The following is a 6,313-nucleotide window of genomic DNA, read 5'->3' as shown; positions in this document are numbered from 1 at the left end:
AATGTGCTCGTTGGTTACTTGGATTGGTTGTCATTCTGCAGGCAGCGAGTGTGCGACCCAATGACCCAGTTGTTGGCGCTAACTATTATTATCAGTACGCATAGTACGCATTTTCACTAGTATTAGACAAAAACTAAAGTTTTAAAGATGCGACTGTAGATAAAGTAGATAATGCAAATGACATACATAAAAAAAATTAATTACATACATATAGCAAAACAAGCTATGTCAACAATTATACACGAGTATGCGTCGCCGTATTACTAGTATAGGCATTACAGAACAGGAGTACAAAAAGTAATAAAGGCAGCAACAACTTTTAAAAATACTGACGGAGTAAGATAGTGATCTCTGTCACTGACCAGAAGCCTGGATTAGACTGAGAAAAAGTATCTTACAAGAGAGAACTTGAACATAAGTGACTCTTTGTAATCAGTAATTAAACAAACAAATTAACACGTACTTTATATAACTGATAAGGAAGAACACTCTAGAGTTACTGAGATGAGACCCCGTCTTCTTTGCCAAACCAGCTTCAAGTTGGAAGTCAGTCAAGAAAATACATACATGTATATATACAAATAAAAATACAATAAAAACAGTAATACAGATAAGAAAATGATACAAAATAAAATAAAAATTTAAATAAAAAAAATGATACGTATGAAACATGAACTTTTGTGAAATGATCATCTGTGTCATTCCAATTTAAACAAACAAGACAAAAATGAGTTATTGCTTAAAAAATCCAGTTAAAACAGGACAATAAAAGGCGTGCCTCAATTACTATATCTGTATAAAGATTCTAGCTGTTCAGTCTCTCTCACCCGGCATCCCCCCCCCTCTCTCTCTCTCTCTCTCTCTCTCTCTCTCTCTCTCTCTCTCTCTCTCTCTCTCTCTCTCTCTCTTTTAAAAAAAATGTCTGTGTACCTATTTCTTATGCCCCAATAACCTCGTAAAAATTTAAGATTTTTGTTTATCTTATCGATCATGTTATCTGCCTCTTCTTTCAATCATCATTTTCAATGCTTATTGTATGTTATATAGCCTATTCATTGAGGTAGTATACCACCGTCAGACCGTGAAACGATTCCAAAACAGGGTGTGCAACATCTCGTTACTGAAACCAGAGATGCTCAAAAGATCTCTGCTGAAACTGATCTGATCTTGATCACTTGAGGGTACACCTTTTGGCGGAGACCCTCCCAGCGATCATCAGTCACGTGACTTGTATGCAAATGTATGATTGCCATTCAGGGTAAACTTCACACATAAATTATTATTTAAGCATGATCTTTGAGCTTTGTTTCCGAAAAAAAACGTAGTTTACTTGTTGTTGTTTGAACGTAAAAAGTGTTATACCCTAAAACTGTTATAAACATGTTAGCTCCCCTTGAAACGGCGCACGCACAGAGACACTTCCGGCGAAACTGAAAGGAGGTCATTGGTGAAGCAGGCTGGTAATTATGCTCACCAAATACTTCAGTATTCTGGTTTTGTTCTGGCTGATCGAATCGAAATTAGTTTGTTAAGAGGTTAATGCAAGGTTTTAACCCAAGAAACATGCAGATTGTGCCTTTATAGCCTCTAGTTTCACTTTCGCTTTGTCGACATGATCGCGAGCCCGATGAAGATGGAAGTCGGTATACTGTAAGCTTGCCCACGTAGAGACGATCGGTAAAATAATAGCTGTGTATCTGATTATTTATTTGTTCTTCTGCTAGCTGTTAAGGCTCAGGACTCACAAGAAACAATAATTCTTAGCAGGATTTTCGAATATTCGTTTGGCAAAGATAGTACGGCTCGGTCAAAGCGGGCTGGAATGTTGTGCATTACTCAAATCGAGGTCGTAATGGCGTGGGGTTTGTCGATTCCGATGTTTGCGAGGGAAATCGTTTTTGTGTGAATTTCGTCTCACTTGACTCCTTTTTAGGAAGATGTTAGTAATTCGGTAATGTTAAGAATGGCTAATTGCAAAATCGTATATGAAATACACTTCCGAGTGATTATTTTGTTGTGATATTATGTGACCACAAGCCAAAAGGAAAGTGAAACTTGGATCAATGGCGACCGACCGTTGTTCTCAATTTCATGCTATGTACGTATTCGTGAAATAGCGAGCAACTCGTTGTATGACTTCGGGCGATCATTGCCGCTTTAGCGTCATATACAGAAACATTTGAGTTTTCCTGAGTGAAAATAATTGGAACATTGATCGTTTGAGAAGCATGCTGCTGATGTGTGCTGTCCAAAACAAGTGCTCAGAAGATAATGTCAAACACAGGTGGAAATAAGGCACTTGGTATAACATTCAATGATTCATGCAACTTTTTGGAATTCATGACGGCCAATCATGAAGAAAGGGAAATTGAGCTTTATTAGCTGCCATTGAATACACTTTCTGAAGTTATTGCTTTATATACTGAACGGCAAAAGTTAGGGACCGCCCTTGACAAAACCAGGCCGTCCTGACCTGGGCCTCTCCAGAACGCTGTTGGTGGCCTGGAACTTCTGATGCAGCCTGACCACGACAGAATGGGACACTCCAAGTCGTCTGCCCACTTCTCGCTTGCTTACACTGTCTTGCAGCCATGCGATGACCCGGGCTTTGTTGAAGGTGGTTACCTTTCGTCTGGGAGGCATAGTGAGAAGATGGTGGCTATCTGAAAATCGCGGGGCTATAAAGCCTAACTGGTGACAACAGTTCACTCTCAACACATCCCCCTTGTACGTGCACAACGAATTTTTCATCTTTCCTGCCAAGGCTTGCCCATGCGCCAGCGTAAAAATGGTCCACTTTTTGCAGTTTGGCAGTTTCTGTCTCGTGCCCTAGCCAGGCCTCCGTGGATCTCGAGCAAGTTTCCTGCTATCACAGCATTGCTCACCCACTGGTGTGTACTGCCTGACAGTCATTTGGTTTTATAAACTTAGGAACAAGGAGTTTGGCACAGATGAAGTCAGCTGGTTTTTTCAAGGGCGGTCCCTAACTTTTGCCGTTCAGTATATCAGTGATCACATGGATAGGTGAAATGTTGGCCAACTTTTACTTTGTAATTGTAAATGTAAGTTATTTGATTGCCCTGTAACAGATTTTGCAATGATATTGGTGTTTTGGGTTGGGTTTTTTTAAGTACCCCAACATGCTGAACTGTTAGCTAATGCTATAAAGACTGTTTAAAGACCCCTTGATTTTAGACTTACTCTCTTTGTCTTCATTTGTTAGGAGGCCACAATCGTCGTAACGATTATTCTGCCTCTCTTTTTGTTTTAATGTCTTGCTTTCTCCAATGTCTGTTCATAATAAAGTCTGTAAATATAATCATGCATCCATAGTAAGACTCCCTCTGTTGTACGACCTACATGTCTCAGATTTTTTAGGTTTTTACTTGTGAAAATGCAGTTTTTCGTGTTTTTTTAATTTTTTGTAATTTTACTGGATCTGTTTCTTGGATGAAGGTACAAGGGAGGTCACTTTATAACTAATTTCCTGTGTTGATTGCCACAATTGTTTAACTTTAATTAATAATTTTCTAAAATTATTTATTGAATACCTTAAAGGCACAGTAAGCCTCCCGTAAACCATCACAGATACTGTCAGGCTTTTACACACAGTACAAACACCCTTCCATTTGAACGCTCACCAAACGGGAACATCCTAGGTGCCCTACGTAAGGAGCGAGCAATTTTTAAAGAATTAATTTTGCTGATTGTCTCGGACACTTTTTGGACCCATCCTGAACTCAGGTCAAAAATGAGTTACTTTCCTTTGGGTCTCATTCTAAACTGGCGATAGCCGTGGACCGAAGAATGTTTTTGGACCATGGTGCGTTTTTGCGCTAGACCTAACTTTTAAAATCTAAATAATAAATTGACAGCTTGTTACAGAAGCATTCTTTAATCATATAAAAGAATTCTTTTTTCATCAAGACAAGATCAGTACAATTCGAAGTTGTGAAAGTTTAAAAAAAAGAAAAGCCCGGAAGCAGGGTCACGCAAGGGTTGTAGCAGACGACGGTTTATGCATATCGCTAGTTCCTCTCAACAGTCAAAAGCTATCGCTAGAGTTCTTGTGAACCACAGCCGTTTGTTTCGTGCATAAAAACGTGCTAATGCAGATAAGCTCACATCGAGTCGCATTTAAATTACTAACTGACGACTACATTGTGGAAAAGGGAAACTGGATCACACGGGTTCACGATGGCTCAGGGGTAAGATAAACCACGCAAAAATAAATTCTTTGAAAATTGTTCGCTCTTTACGGAGGGCACCTAGGATGTTCTCAAGCGGTGAGTGTTTAAATGAAAGGGTGTTTGTACTGTGTGTAAAAGCCTGACCGTATCTGTGATGGTTTACGGGAGGCTTACTGTGCCTTTAACATTTGTTTTATATTTATATGTACCGTAATATATAGAGAATACTACATACATGGCTTCCTATGTGATACCAGTTTTACCTAGTTGTGTTTTTAAATATTGAACTGCGAGCGAAAGCGAGCTTTTCAATATTTGAAAACACAACGAGTGTAAAACTGGTATCAAACAGAAAGCCATGCTGTATTCTGTTTATCCTACTGTACGTGTCTATTGCTCCAAACATCCCTCAGTCGAAGCGCCCAAATTGAAGACGCTTAAAATGGAAGCTGGATCTATTTTACTGCCATAAGGAAGATCCTAAATAAAACTGAAATCAAAGCGCAGAAAAAAAAGTACTCATTTGGGAAAACAATGAAAAATGAAAGAAAAGAAAAATTGAGCATAGAAAACCAAATAGTCAAAATAAAAACAAGAGAAAATGTACTGCAGAAGAGGAACAAAACATTTTGTCCTTCATCTTAAGGGGATACTAGTGCATTTAAATTCCGGATCAAATCACTTCAAATGTTGTGCATATGTTCCTTCAAGCAATATGCAGACATCCCTGGAAAGAAAAGGGGAGGTTACCTCATTAACTGTTTTTCAATCATTTTTATCTTGGAGTGGTCGGATAAACACTTCGATTTTAAATGTGATCGGTTTTTTTATTTGCATATGATATTAATAGATAATATATTTTATTGTGTAGACAAATGGATATAAAGTATCAATATATCATAATATGTTGCTAAGAAAATGTATATGGAATGCAGACCTGTTTACCCTTACTATTTTGGAGTAATTTATTACTATTTTTTAGGCTTTTGGGGGGGAAAATACTCCATTTGAGTCCAGACTACAATTTTCAAATGTGCTTCAAATTAGGTTTGTGTTGCTAATGTTGGCGTTTGTAACCACTGGGTTACTATTTTGGTCATCAGATTACTATTTTTTGACTTGACCATTACTCTTGTCAAGTGTTTGGGGAAACAGGTCTGGGAATGTTATCTAGGATTGTCGATATTGTAAATTTAGTGGCAAAAGTGTTCTTTCACAATAACCCCAGGTGTAATCATTACCAAATTTGAGCACATGTAAGTTCATTTTATACGATACCAGGACCACAAAAGAAAATAGGATGTTACCATAAAGATTTCTCAAAATGTATCGCCGCCCCAACCCAACCCCCCTCATCCTGACTGCCAAACATGAACAAAACATTTAGATTCTCACTTCATTTGTTTATTTGAACTGAATTGTGTGCACATGTTGTTCTCAGGAATGCACACAATTTGTGACAGAAAGTATGGGAGCCACTTTATCGGTTTTACTTTTACATGCATTCTGTGTTCACATTGTGAGCAGAAGCTCCTGGAAGAGCTAACCAAAATACCCACAATACATGTACTGACATTTTTAATATATTACTCAAAATTATATACATGACGTTTAAATAGGCAACAGTGCACTTAACAAGAGATTTACTGATCACTAAGCACGTGAAGTACAGTATATTGTTTTGTAGAAATCATTTGTTCCCCACACGTTCAGGGCAGAGTAATTTCTTGTCTGCACGGACAAAATCTAAGGAACGGAAATTCAGCTTTTGATATCAAAGATACAACAGATAGAGTGATTCGCATAATATATTACTGAACAAAATCAATATACAGGACGTTCAAATAGGCTTTAGTACACTTAACAAGAGATTTCCTCAATACTAAGTATACAAACGATATTGTTTTAAAGAAATGTTTTGTTCCCTATTTTCAGGGCAAATAACTGGGTATATTTCTTGTCTCTTCGAGAGAAAAAAAGGTAAGGGAGGTAACTCCTTGAATAAATGAAGCAAATTATGTCAGAAAGCAGGGTAAGTAACTAGTATGATCTTAAAGGGGCAGTGCAGGGATCACATCAAAGCAGACACAACAATTTGCTTTTTGTATAAAAAGTCAAAAGTT

The 6,313-nt window shown here is 37.8% G+C and overlaps 1 long non-coding RNA gene across 1 annotated transcript in view; it reads right to left on the bottom strand.

The window, feature by feature from the left end:
• Positions 1–6,313, bottom strand: part of LOC138959325 (uncharacterized) — a 282,799-nt gene that overhangs the window by 27,974 nt on the left and 248,512 nt on the right. The window lies entirely within an intron of this gene.

Source organism: Littorina saxatilis, linkage group LG2 (assembly GCF_037325665.1).
Source record: "Littorina saxatilis isolate snail1 linkage group LG2, US_GU_Lsax_2.0, whole genome shotgun sequence".
Classification (NCBI taxonomy): domain Eukaryota; kingdom Metazoa; phylum Mollusca; class Gastropoda; order Littorinimorpha; family Littorinidae; genus Littorina; species Littorina saxatilis.
Note: the sequence above shows the minus strand (reverse complement) of the source record. Positions and strands in the feature narration are given on the sequence as shown.